Source organism: Staurois parvus, unplaced genomic scaffold (genome assembly GCF_062004578.1).
Source record: "Staurois parvus isolate SC_StPar_1 unplaced genomic scaffold, SC_StPar_1.0 ptg000701l, whole genome shotgun sequence".
Lineage (NCBI taxonomy): Eukaryota > Metazoa > Chordata > Amphibia > Anura > Ranidae > Staurois > Staurois parvus.
In genome coordinates, this window is record NW_028318497.1 from 435,781 (window position 1) to 449,215 (window position 13,435).

At 41.8% G+C, this 13,435-nt stretch overlaps 1 protein-coding gene across 3 annotated transcripts in view; it reads left to right on the top strand.

Annotated features, from left to right (window-relative positions):
• Window positions 1-7,507: 7,507 nt before the first annotated feature.
• Window positions 7,508-13,435, top strand: part of MACROH2A1 (macroH2A.1 histone) — a 146,756-nt gene continuing 140,828 nt past the window's right edge. Inside the window, exon 1 of one of the 3 annotated variants that reach the window (XM_089653135.1) lies at window positions 7,508-7,697. The gene's annotated coding sequence lies outside the window, so the exon portion shown is untranslated. The remainder of the gene's footprint in view (window positions 7,698-13,435) is intronic. The other 2 variants (XM_089653133.1, XM_089653134.1) reach the window with 2 other exon arrangements.

The window sequence follows — 13,435 nt, forward strand, 5'->3', positions numbered from 1 at the left end:
TATGCAGTAAAGCATGCTTGTTATACTCACTGTGGAACTTAAGGGGTTAATCATCTGCATTGTGTAAAAAGGATGTTTGATTCTGTCTTCTCTGCTCCTCCCCTTCTACTGTCCCCAACTCATCTCCTGATAAAACAGAACCTTGGAGGCAGGCTGCACATGCACTCTTGGGAGAGTACATATGATCAGAAAAGGCCAATCAGCACTGTCCAGACAGAGGGTCAGGGGTCCTGCAGTCTCATAGGACGGTAAGAGGCAAATTAAAACTCCTCTTATAAGCTTTAACCAGTGCTCTGCTGGACAATGATAGAAATCACAAGACTGCTCTAACTGCTAATGAGAAAAGGTATTTAGCAGTTTATACAAAAAAGAAAAAGTGCCAAAATACCGGGTGTAACCACCCATTGAAATGCATTTCCCTGACTCACCACTAATAGGGTGTGGATTCTTAAACCAAACAACATAGAAATAGATATTAGCAGCTGACAAGAGCAGTCCTGCCACAAAAGCGGTATATAATGAATCCCATGCGGAGTAATAATTCACTATTATAGTGGATGCAATTATTGTTTATTAATTACAGGAATAATTGCATCCACTATAATAGTGAATTATTACTCCGCATGGGATTTGTTGTATACCGCTTTTGTGGCAGGTCTGCCCTTGTCAGCTGCTAATATCTATTTCTATTTAGCAGTTTATATTTACTAAAATAATTGCATCTCCATATTGTGTGTACTGTGGGAGACCAGATATAGTGAATACAGGGCTCTGGGTTTATTAACACTTTAATTTTTTATATATGATAAATAAATGTAGATTATTACATAATTGATCATGGTTAGTTCCGTTTTTTTAACATAGCTGATTGTTGATTATGAATGTAACATGTTGGAAAATAGGCTTTGTAGCTTAGAAGCTTTGGATGTTTGTGCACACATATGTGTTCACATTAAAAAAATCATTATAAATGAAGTGATATATTTGTGTCAGCCATATGGAACTTCACTATTTTATGAAATTGGCTTCTTCGATTCATAAAAATCCAATAAAACGCACATTTTAGCTTTCAGTCAGTTTTAAAATATAGCAATAAAATTATCTGTGCTGGCTATACCTGTTACTTAGTTCAACATGAATTCTTGACTCCTCCACCGTAAAGTTATGTCACAGCTGTACGAGGGATACTCGAGGCAGCAAACTCAAGGTGATCGCAAATCTTCCCGTCATAATATTAAACTCTCCCTCATGACTTCTGGACATGTTATTCATCCGATAACCAGAAACACCTGGCTACAAGGAATTTTCTGCTACAATTCTGCCTTCATTTCCTCCGACAGTAAAAACTTAATGCTTGCAAAGGTGAAAGAAAACAGCCGTTAATCATGCAACTCACCATGGTTGCCACCATTACACTGATACTAGACTTTAAATTAAATTTTAATTCCCATTTGATAGTTCACTATGAATTATTTTTATTTGTACCATTCTCTTCATACATTTGCACTGGGGATGATTTGTTATGGTTCCATTAGTAAAGACTATACTATGATTTTCAGCCTAAAATTTAAAGTGCCTGGAAGTGTTGAACAAAACAGAATATTCAATAGTTTGGCACATTAAGTATATAGCAATAGAGCTTTTATTAACAAGTTAGCACAGTGTTCATAGTACGAGTATGTGTTTTGTTGTGAGTGAAAATGTAAGCTTACAGTAACTCCAACTATATTTTACTTTGAATTAGCCCATCATTTCAGAAGCACTAGGCTCAGCTGCTACCTGGGTGCTACTTGCATGGAGTTTTTAAGATTTCTTTCTGTTTGCATGGATTTTCACCATGGCTCCTAATACCTCATACGTTTCAAAATTATACCCATGATGTCTGTAGAAAGTAGCCCAGAATTTATGGGTGTGTAGAGTGGCAACTAGTTTTCCACCCCGCGTGCACTGTAAGGGGACATTTATACCTGTCCAGTTTGATGAATTGCATGTGTGCTATATTGAGAGCTTCTAGGCAGGTGTAGGTTGACCTCCCTGCACAGGTGGTGCTGTTGCAACCATCCTGCCAGGAAAGGGGAGAACAAAGGGAATGTACCTTCATCTTAGGCTTCCATACCTGTAATCAGGTGGACTGCAGTCCGATTGGACTCTGCCACCCTGGCTGACACCTGCAGCCATCTTTAGTGAGGGAAGTGCCTATAAAAAGTGCTGCCTCACTTTAGTTGGCATGCAATTTGCGTGTAGTTAGGTCAGGGACAGGAACATGCTGGATAGGGAGAGTGTGCCTAGCATGAGGGAGAGGTTCCAGAGGAGGAGGAACAGCATAAGGGCTGCTTTGGGGTACCTTTCCGCTACTAATCTTTTGCTGCCTACTTCTTCTCAGCTGCCCTCTGCGTCAGGTGCTGTCGGTCTCCATGCATCGCTCTTCGCAAGTACTGTATGATCTTCTATGAGTGTTGCTTCCAGCTCTGAGCCACTGCATAAACCCTGTTACTGAATCTTGGGATGTTTTTAAAAATACATCTCTTGTAATTTCATCCATTGTGTGTGTCGTTCCTTCCCTCCGGGGTGCCTACTGCCTGGGCCCCCACAGTCTACAGGCAGACTATTCACTTTGAAAGTGATGACAATGCTACGCAGTGACACAGATGTATGGTGGAGTTGCATTGGTGTGCCATACAAAATGACATTCAAAATTAATGGCACTGCAGCATACAAATGCATGTAAATTTCTTTAATGTAATGCAATGACATGAATGGGCCCTTGAAATTATTATAATAGTCTACAGCTGGGTTTGCATCCAGAATTGTTTTGCCAGCAGCAGTTGGGTTGTGTAAGCAGTTTGGCATTGTCCAGTGCCACCTTTTAATTTGCCATTAATCAAGTTTGTTTTTATTTTTTGGAATTTTCATGAATCATCTCAAGAATGCCCAATGCATAGAGCGAGGTTTATACTTTATACCCTAAAGTGGTATTAAACACGAAAGCAAACATTATATTGCAGCTTACCAAATCTTAGATGTGATGGCTGCATTCATTTTCTTTTTTAGGCTTACTTCAATTTTCATGTGGTGACTTGGCCAGTAAGTCTGATGTTTTTCAAAAGAATAAGCTCTCCAGCAGAATGTTTCAGTTACAGGGATAAGAAAAACCATTTACCACTGACAGAGGTGCTTACAATAATTAGCCTTTATGTAAATTCTTTAATGCCAAAGAAAAAAAACTGTTTGCTGTACCTGCTCTCCTCTTCCCCTGATTGAGAATGCTGCTGTCCAACGGTGCAACCTGTGCTCCTTCATCCAGAGTGGTATCTGCATAATACAGAAGGTGTGTTACTGACCAGATCTCCAGGTAAAAACAGAGGGAAAAAGGCCTACAAAAAAAAGAAAAGCAATGCAGCCACCACATCTAATGATTGGTAAGCTGCAATATATTACATTTTGGGTTTAATACCATTTTAAGCTGTTGTGTCCTGCCCTCTACTACTACAAATAACAGGCTAGCCTTAGTATTACACTGAAAAAAATCAGACATCATGGCACCTTCTCTTTTATCACAATGCTGTATAAATCTCTAGATAGCAGCTGAAAAACTTTGCGTAAAAAACAATACAAACAGGGATGTCAAACTCAATTTCATTGCGTGCTGCATCAGAATTATGGTTGCCCTCAAAGGGCTGGTTGCAGCTGTAAGACTACACAAATGTATCTACTCTTTATCATATTAACCCCTTGACGCTGAGCACACGCAAATATGCGCCCTCTCGGTGTCTGGGCCTTGATGCCGAGTGGCCGCATATTTGCGTGCAATTAGAAAATACATATGTGCTGAGAGCACACGACCTGCGCGCTCCCAGCACATATGTCCAAGACTCACGGAAAGGTCCCAATCTCCCCTTTTGATCGGGACCTTTTCCGATCAGGTGACCGCCGTGATGATGAATCACGGCAGTCACATGACCCTAAAACCCCGCCTCCCGGCTTCTGAAACTCTTAAAGGGTCAGGAGGTGCAGGCGCTAAGAGGTTAAACAACTGCCTCTGCATTCGATTATTACTGGTTTTAGTAATCACTTAAGACACTTAAGTAGAACTACAGGCAACATTTTTAAATTTTTTTTTTTATTTTGGATAGAGTGAGTCCCCAGTCACACTGTTGCAACTTTTTCAAATCGCATGACAAGTCGCACCCTATTGTCCATAATGGAACGGTCATATTGGTATGATTCTGACTCCGTCAGAATCGCACTGATTTTGAAAGTACTTCATGTAGTACTTTTTACAAGTGACTTGCATAGACATCTGTGCATGAAGTCACACAGATGTATTCCAAGTCGCATCTGAAGTTGGACTGACATCCAACTTTGAAAACGTACGAATTCAAGTGAAGTCGTACGATTTCAAAGTGGAATTCAGTGTGACCAAAGGCTAAAGGAGGGTTATAACCTCTGTCAGATTTTTTTTTGCCATATGTGTCCCATTGCAGAGATTTCCCTTCACTTCCTGTTCCATAGCCAAGCAGGAAGTGAGAGGAAATCCAAGCAAATTAAGGGAATTCTTTGGGGACCCCAGAACCAGTGTTCCTATTGGAAGATTTCCTCTCTATTACTTTTCTGGGGACAATCCAAAATTTGGGATTTTCTTTTGCTTTCATATTCAATGATAATGGTAAATAGGACAAATAGAGACTTAACGGAGCAAATCTCTCTCCACTCCATCCAAAACTAAAAAAACGTTTTGCCTTTAGTTATACTTCAAGCTGTGAAGGACAAGTGCAGACTGGCACAGAGCCCATTCACACTCCTATAGCAGATGATGCTAGTCTGAAAAGGAAGGTAGCACACTGCTGGAATTATCCACAAGAAACTTTTCTGGTGACTGCACAGACAGAACAGGTTCTGCCATGGTGTTCTGTATAACAGTCTCCAATAAAGTTTCTTGTGAAATATAAGAAAGGTGTGCCTGTAAGTAGGTGCTTACAAGGGTTGTATGAAAAATAAAGTTCTCTCTTATTTTTGGGTCACCTGTTATAATATGTTAGTATTGTGTATACTTTGTATGTCGGGTGCTGTGAGTTAAAGAAGTTAGGAAGAGGTTAAGGTTACTAACTCCCAGGTGTTCATGGTCCTGCCCTTTTTGTGGGCCCATAAATACACAGGGAGGTAGCCATTCAGGCTCCTGGGGCCTTCGGCAGGCCTTGCCTCCCCATGGGAAGAAGCAGAAGAGGTGCTGCAAGATGTGTCCTCAACTTGGAGGTGCCTTGACAGGGTGCCAATTGGGGGTGCAAACTAAAGGACTTTGCACTGCTTTGAGGTATGGGATGGCAGCCAGATTAGGAGCATCCCAAATTGGGAATAGAGAGAGAGGAAGAATTAACTGTACAGAGACTGTGTGCTGTATCAACTGAATACTTATTGAAGGTTCCAAGTTAACTGTTAAGTGCCTGGTCTGAAGTTCTTTTAAAGGGGTGCACTAGGGACATAGTGTGTCCAAAGAACAGAACCTGTAAGACAAAAAGGGGGATGAAAAGGGGAAGCTAGAGAGCCACCATGAAGGGGCTTGCGGGAATTTGGCTACAATGCCATTGCTATGAGTATTCTATGAGTAACCAGGACTGCTGCAAATGCTACAGCAGCCAGCCAGCAGGAAGGGTGGTACCAAGCATGGGCAATGCTTGGTACCTCCTAGTAGTGATGGGGTTGGTGATATGACCCCCTCCCTAGCGTTCGGTGCCCCACACGCATCCAGGACCAATATCACGGTACAGGGACCCTATGGACCTAGCTGGAGGTACTGGGAAAGAGAGAGAATTGGATCCTGTGACGGACTGCCTGATGCCCCAACTGGGCACAGCTTCCTCCACTCTGGAACTAGAATATAGCAAATTTACTCCAAGCATCAGACAGAACCAATATTGGAGTAAAACAAGAACTGATTTTATTAATATTACAGCATTTTTACACAAAAACCTTCCCCCTAGATTGGTATCACTCACATTACAAATCCCAGGACAAAATTACATTACATAAACAAACATACACAATAAAACAATGGGTCAAATTCCAAACTAATTTTTTTAGAAAATTGGAAATTCAGTGCATTTTGTAATCCGATCGTGCCACCAATGATTTTGAAATTTGATCAACCAAGCCTTTAATTTCACCCTCATGTTGCTACAGAAAAGAATTTTTGTGGCCAAGAATTTTCTTTTCTTTCCAGGTCACGGCTCATGCTCATTTTTTTTCAAGTACATTTCTCCCATGATTCTTCCATCATTGATTAGAAATTTGTTCGTTTTTCAAAAAATTTCCAACATGCCCGATCACTCAAATTTGATGGTTGCTTGAAAATCGGCTGTTTATGTGGCTCACTAATGGTGCGAAATTCAAATGAAAATTCTTAGAAAAGATGTTCGAAAGAAAATTCTTTCGGAATTCGACCCGTGTGTTTGGCTTTACTTATGTTCAGCCTGCTCCGGTCCAGTCACATGATCAGCTCCCCAGTGTCAGCTGCAGTAAAGAAGAGGGAGTGCTGTCAATGGATGGGCCATAGAAGCCTATGGGTGATGTCAGTCCCAACTTCCACGGTGGGTGCTCTCTCCTCTCCCCTGCAGCCACCTCTGGCTGACATAGGGGATCACATGACCAGAACTGGGGGGGGCTGAGGATAAGTATACACAGGTTACACAAGTTAATTAATATAGTTGTTAGGATAGGGGAGGGGGTTTTTGTTAAGACTAGTTAGGCTTTAGCTGGAATTCCTCTTTAAAGTATTACTAAACCCATGACCCTGCATTCACTATATCTGGCCTCCCACAGTACACAGAACATGGAAATGCAATTATTTTAGTGAATATAAACTGTGAAATACCTTTTCTCATCAGCAGTTAGAGCAGTCTTGTGACATCTATCAGTGTCCAGCAGAACACTGGTTAAGACTTATAGGAGGAGTTTTCATTCTCCCCTGATTGTCATATGAGCCTGCATAACCCCTGACCCTCTGTTTAGATAACGCTGATCACATGAAAAACAAAACAAAAAAAGCACTATTTAGCAATACACACCAAACTGAGCATGTGCAGATGGATTGGGGACAGTGGAAGGGGAGGATCAAAGAAGTCAGGATCAAACACAATGTGGAGGATTAACCCCTTAGATTCCACAGTGAGTATATCAAGCATGCTTTACTGCATATACAGGCTGATTTTACTGTCTGATTTAGTAACACTTTAACTATACTTTATCCAAAACAAAAAAAGTTTGGGCTTTCCATACACTTTAGAAAGTGTCTTTTCAGTCAACACTCTGCTGTCAGGCTCTGTCCCCAGCACTCAGTGTACTTCTCCATTTGCAGCTGTGTGTAGACAGGAGGAATTCATGTACAGTAATAGACAAGGTAGAGACATATTGCTGGCCAATGGAAGTCCACCTTGTATTTTACCAATGAGGAAGACTGTAGGCCGGCCAATGGAGGAGTGTGTTACACCGTCAGAGCACAGTTGTAGGGGAGAGCCGGCTCTCAGGCTGCAATGAGCCATTTCTATTGCTCTGTCTTGTCTGACAGACCGTGTACAGTAGAAGATGGGATGTGACGCTCCGGGCCGCGGTGGATTGTGGGATGTGACAGACACAGCCTAGTCTTCTCAGCTCATACAGGAATTGAGAAGACACACAGTAGACATATTGCTGGGAGCTGGACTGTAAGTACATGACATGCACTGGAGGGGGCATTGCTAGAGCCGGGGGCAGCATGTCCTGTGCTGTGCTGTGTAATGGGGGCCAGCACATGGAATGACAGGAGTGCAGTGACACCTGCTTCTTGGAATTCAGGGGAAGCTCCCCGCACCTGTTTCCCTCCTTACCATGGCGCTGTCATAGGCGGATCGCACCTTCTTCTACTCAGATCTCTGTAGAGGTGATGTCAGAGGAGCACCGATCTGTGTATGACAGTGTGCTGAGCAATCAGGACTCAGCAATGTGCTCTAGATCACTTCATCCAAGTGTATAGAAATAGAAAATACCGCAAACAGCTGTGTTATAATGTGATCACATTGTAGAATGAAACAACTGATGGAGACAGGTGATCCTCCTCTCTATTAGCAGTTTACTGTTTATGACAGCTGGGGTGGTAAACAAGTTATTTTGGAAAATCAGTCAACTCTTCCTATTCATATTATTATTATGATTATACAGGATTTATATAGTTTGTGCAGCGCTGTACAATATAAGGGAGACAGTACAATTACAATACTTTCAGTACAGAAGGAATAGGAGGGCCCTGCTCCTATATATCTATATATATATATAGCACTATATACTGTATATACACACATGCTTATGGGTTAAATATAAATTTACTTATGTGTTCATTTATATATATATCACACACAACTTTTTGCAAGTATTGCAGGTATAAGATGTGCATTATTATTTTTTACTAGGAGCCTGCAGTGCATTGCAGCAGATCACAGGTGCAATCTCAGACTTTTGCAGGCAGTCTCTGCAGGCAATTACAGAATTGCTGACCATACACATGTAGATTTTCAGATGAGAATATTCATACGAAAGGTCGTATGAAAATTCTTTGCACATTCGATGAGTGGACGAATGTCGTTCAAAAATTGTCTTTTGCTTTTAACATTTGTGAACTAGAGCGCCATACACTGTCTGAAAATTCGTTTGATCGAGAAGTTTTCCTTCATGCCCCTTCTACAGCTGGCCATACACATATAGATTTTCGGCCGAGAATATTTGTAAGAAAAGTCGTATGAAAATTCTTTTGTCTTTTGCTTTTAGCATTCGATTTTCAAATGAAGGTGATTTCTTAATGATAACCACATACACTGGCCGAAAATTTGTTTGATCGAGAAAAGTTTTCATTCCTGCCCCTTTGAATTTTTCTGTCACTGCTGTCTAAAACAAACATCAATTTGACCTCGCTAGCGATTAGAAAATCAAACGAATATTCTTAAAAAGAATGTTCTCGACCGAAAATCTATACGTGTATGGCTAGCCTAATTATCCCGTCCCTGCTGTAGAAAATGAACATCGATTTGACCCCACAAAAAATTATAAAAACTTACGAATATTCTTAGAATGAAAATCCTCAAAAAAAATCTATGTGTTTGGCCAGCATTAGTGTACAATTTCTGTGCGATTTCTGAAGACTGTATTGCTACTTGTGAAGATTTTCAACGATTTCTTGCAATTTGCAGTGCGATGTCCATTGTATTCTATGTATGTGAAATCACAACAAAACTGCAGAAAAAGTAATGCAAGAACTACTTTAGAAATCATGCTGCAGCAAATCGCGCATGTTAAGACACTGACATTCACATTCATTAGATGCAATTTTAGGTGCGATTCAATTTACAAATCGCACCTGAAATCAAACTGGTGTGACCGGGCAACTAATGAACTACCAAGAGCACTCTCTAGTGCCCCGGTAGTATATTGAGAACTACAAGCTGGCAACCACAAAGGATGTCGGTACTTGTAGTTCATTCATTCACAGACCTCTGTAAATGAATGACACAGCTGTGTGGGTGGAGCCCCGCACAGCCACGTTCTTTTCAAATTGTGACAGTGGGTGCAAGGAGAAGATCCCCTGTCTGCTGTCACAATGAAGGGGGGAATCGGCGAGCAGCTGCTGGGGCGCTAACATGTTACTACCCCTAAAAACAGGTGGAACATGAAACATGTTCCCAAAGGTGAAATTATCCTTTACCCCCTCCTGCCACAGCCCTTTAATTGGGTCTTAGACCGTGTTCACATTAACTTGTACCAGCTATGTGATTTAAACAGCATATTTTTACATGTTTCTTTGTGTCGCATAGGGCAGCCCATTCACTGGAATGGGCATATCAGGTGGCCACAGTCATCATGTCATTGGAGACCATCTCAGAGGTACCTAATCACAGCTAGGGACAAGGAGCTGTTGATGACAGCTTGGTCAATGTGTTGGAAGTGGGCAGTGAACGCACTCTCAGCACAGAAACCTCAGCCGCCATAGACGCAGATGTGCAGCATGTGGGCATTAAAGCAGAAGTAAGGATGTTTTGTTTTTCATAAACCAGTACATCTATGCTGCTGCATCGCTGTGATGCTGCAGCTGTCCCACGTCAGCCCCAAGACCGAGAACTGAGTAATCACATGACCGCTGATCGCTTAGCTCTCAGTCTACTCAGAGCAGAGAGTGCTGACTGTCAATCAACACTCTCTGCTCTTCCAGCACTCTGAAGGGTTAGATGCAGCTGGCTCCAGCTCTCAGTTAGTTCACACCACTAACTGTGTAGCTACTGTATATCAAATCACTTTCAATTGTATATTTACCAGACCAGAAGCAAATAAGATAACTTTATGGTAAGAGTTACACTTTAAATGCCCTATCAGCTTATGTTTACATGGTCTGTCCCATGGGAGAGATTTGTTTTCAGCTCTCACCTAGAAGTTAGAGAAAATGTCTACAGCGTGAGAGGTGTTTCCCAATAGGCAGATATCGCTAGAATCCGTGAAGATTACCCCTCATCTCTTTTGTTCGCAATTGAAAATTTTTTATTTTTCACATCACTTTCTGTCAGTAGTCACCTGGACAAATAAAGGGTTAAAGCTTTGCAGGGACATAGCAATAACAGCTTAACAAGGGGGTCTAAATCTTCCCTATACCATCCAAACGTAAAGAAAATAAGTCAGGACATGCATACATTTACTTCCATTCTTACACTGTTGCATTTATCGCACACATTGCAACACACTAAACGTGTCTAACTTCCCCAAAATAAAAATAGTGCCAGTTTCCATCTCAGTGCAGTAGGTTTTTAGACATGTACGTTTTTTTCCCCAAACTTTTAGTGTGTTGGGAGAACCATAGAAATCAATCACAACACATCAAAATACATGCTCAATGTGTTAAGACATCAGATAATTAAAGTGGTTCTAAAGTCTAATTGTTTTTTTACCCTAATGCATTCCCTGCATTAATCTAAAAAGGTAAAAAAAATCCCACTGTTTTCTACCTTCACCCTGCAACGCTCATTTGTTTCCTCCACCGATCCAGCGCTGCCCCGTCTACAGCACAGCTCTCCTCTCTTCCTGGTCACACAAGAGATACTGAGAGCATCGTGAGCCATTTGCTTCTGCTGCTGTCAGTCAAATCCTGTGAGAAGGGAGTGGGGGAAGCATGGCTGAGCTGCACGGTGAGCGTTTAAGGACACACACAGCCTGCCTCGAGAGCGAGTCTGCACAGGTGCCCTGTCAGCAAATGGCTTGCTGAGGGGGAACTCAGAGGACAAGAGGAGCAGACAGTGAAGATCGGGGACCACCAAAGAAGAGATAAAGGGCCGTTCTGTGCATTACCATTGCACAAAACAGGTAAATATAACATCTTTTTAAATTTATTTTTTTAAAAAATCCTTTTGAATCACTTTAAGAAACATTGCTCTTTGATGATCCACCCTATCCACTCCAATTTCTATATTTAAAAGCAAATTAAAAAGTGCATATCAATGCACAAAAAACATGTTGACACATAGCAATGCACTTGCCTAACAGTGCAAAAAGTGCACCTCTCTGCAAAGACATGGATCTAAATGAGCCCTAAAAAAAATACACTATGTTGCTAAAAGTATTAGGACACCCCTCTAAATCATTGGATTCAGGTGTTCCAATCACCTCCATGGCCACATCTTTCATCTGTGAAAGAATGGGTCACTCTCGGGAGCTCAGTGGATTCAAGCATGGTACCGTGATAGGTTGCCCCCGTGCAATAAGTCCATCCAGCAAATTTCCTTGTTACTAAATATTTCACGGTCAACTGTTATTGGTACTATAACAAAGTGAAAGCAAATGACAGAGCGGGGTCTGCGCATGCTGAAACGCACAGTGCGCAGAGGTCACCATCTGTCTGCAGAGTCAATAGCTAAAGACTTCCAAACTGTGTGGCCTTCAGATTAGCACAACAGTGCTTAGAGAACTTCATGGAATGGGTTTCCATGGCTGAGCAGCTGCATCCAAGCCTTACATCACCAAATACAATGCAAAGTGTCAGATGCTGTAGTGTAAAGCACACCACCACTGGAATCTAGAGCTATGGTGATGTGTTCTCTGGAGTGACGAATCACGCTTCTGTCTGGAAATCCGATGGAAGTGTCTGGGTTTGGCAGTTTCCAGGAGAATGGTACTTGCTTGACTGCATTGTGCCAAGTGTGAAGTTTGGTGGAGGAGGGATTATAGTGTGGGGTCGTTTTTCACGGGTTGGGTTTGCCCCTTAGTTCCAGTGAAGACATTTTGGACAATTTCATGCTCCCAACTTTGTGGGAACAGTTTGGGGATGGCCCCTTCCTGTTTAAACATGACTGCTCACCAGCGCACAAAGCAAGGTCCATAAAGACATGGATGAGCAAGTTTGGGGTGGACGAACATGAGTGCCCTGCACCGGCCCTGACCTCAACTTGATAGAATGCCTTTGGGATGAATTAGAGTGGAGACTGCAAGCCAGGCCTTCTCGTCCAACATCAGTGACTGACCTCACAAATGCGCTTCTTGAAGAATGGTTAAACATTCCCATAGACACGCTCCTAAACCTTGTGGACAGCCTTCCCAGAAGAGCTGAAGCTGTTATAGATGCAAAGGGTGGGCCAACTCAATATTGAACCCTACGGACTAGAACTGGAATGCCATTAAAATTTATGTTTGTGTAAAGGAAGGGGTCTCAATACTTTTGGCAGTATAGTGTATATGTTTCTGCACATGATTACTTTATTTTTAACCTAAGAATTTTAAAAAATACAGCTTGTAAACACATTCTTTTGTAATTTAGTAAATATAAAATATTGCATATGAATATTGTGTAGTTTTATCCCCAGAACAGGTGAAGTGTTAGGGTTTTTTTCACGTCTTTATTTGCTTGTGTCATGAGCATTGTTGGCCAACACCGCCTTTTGTGTTTAAATGCAGCACAGCTCAAGCATATATAAGTAAAAGGGTGCATTTGACCCGCTTCACCTGGATTTTAAACACATCTCTATAGGAATTGTCATACAAACTAAACTATTTAAGTACATAGGACTCTGCTGACGGTGGAAATACATTTCAAAGTACGTTAACTGCGTACGTACACAAGCCCTATCTCTAGTAACAGCCAGCTGAAAAGGCTTTTGTTTACAGGCTCTGTAGCTCAGGCTGTAATCCACACACAGTGGATGACTCCTTATTGGACATGGCTCAGACATCTGTTGTGGAACTGCAGCTAGTCGTTCTGTGTGAAGTTACATCAGATCAGCAACGGCAGCTGTCAGCCTATTCGTTTAAATGGGCTGAGCGATCGATGCTAATGGCATAACCCAGTCATTCCTGCAGTAGGAATCCACAAATTCGTGCTGCAGGAATCTGGAGGCTGCAACAACCCGGCCTCATGAAAGGGGTCTTGTTCACCTAAAAG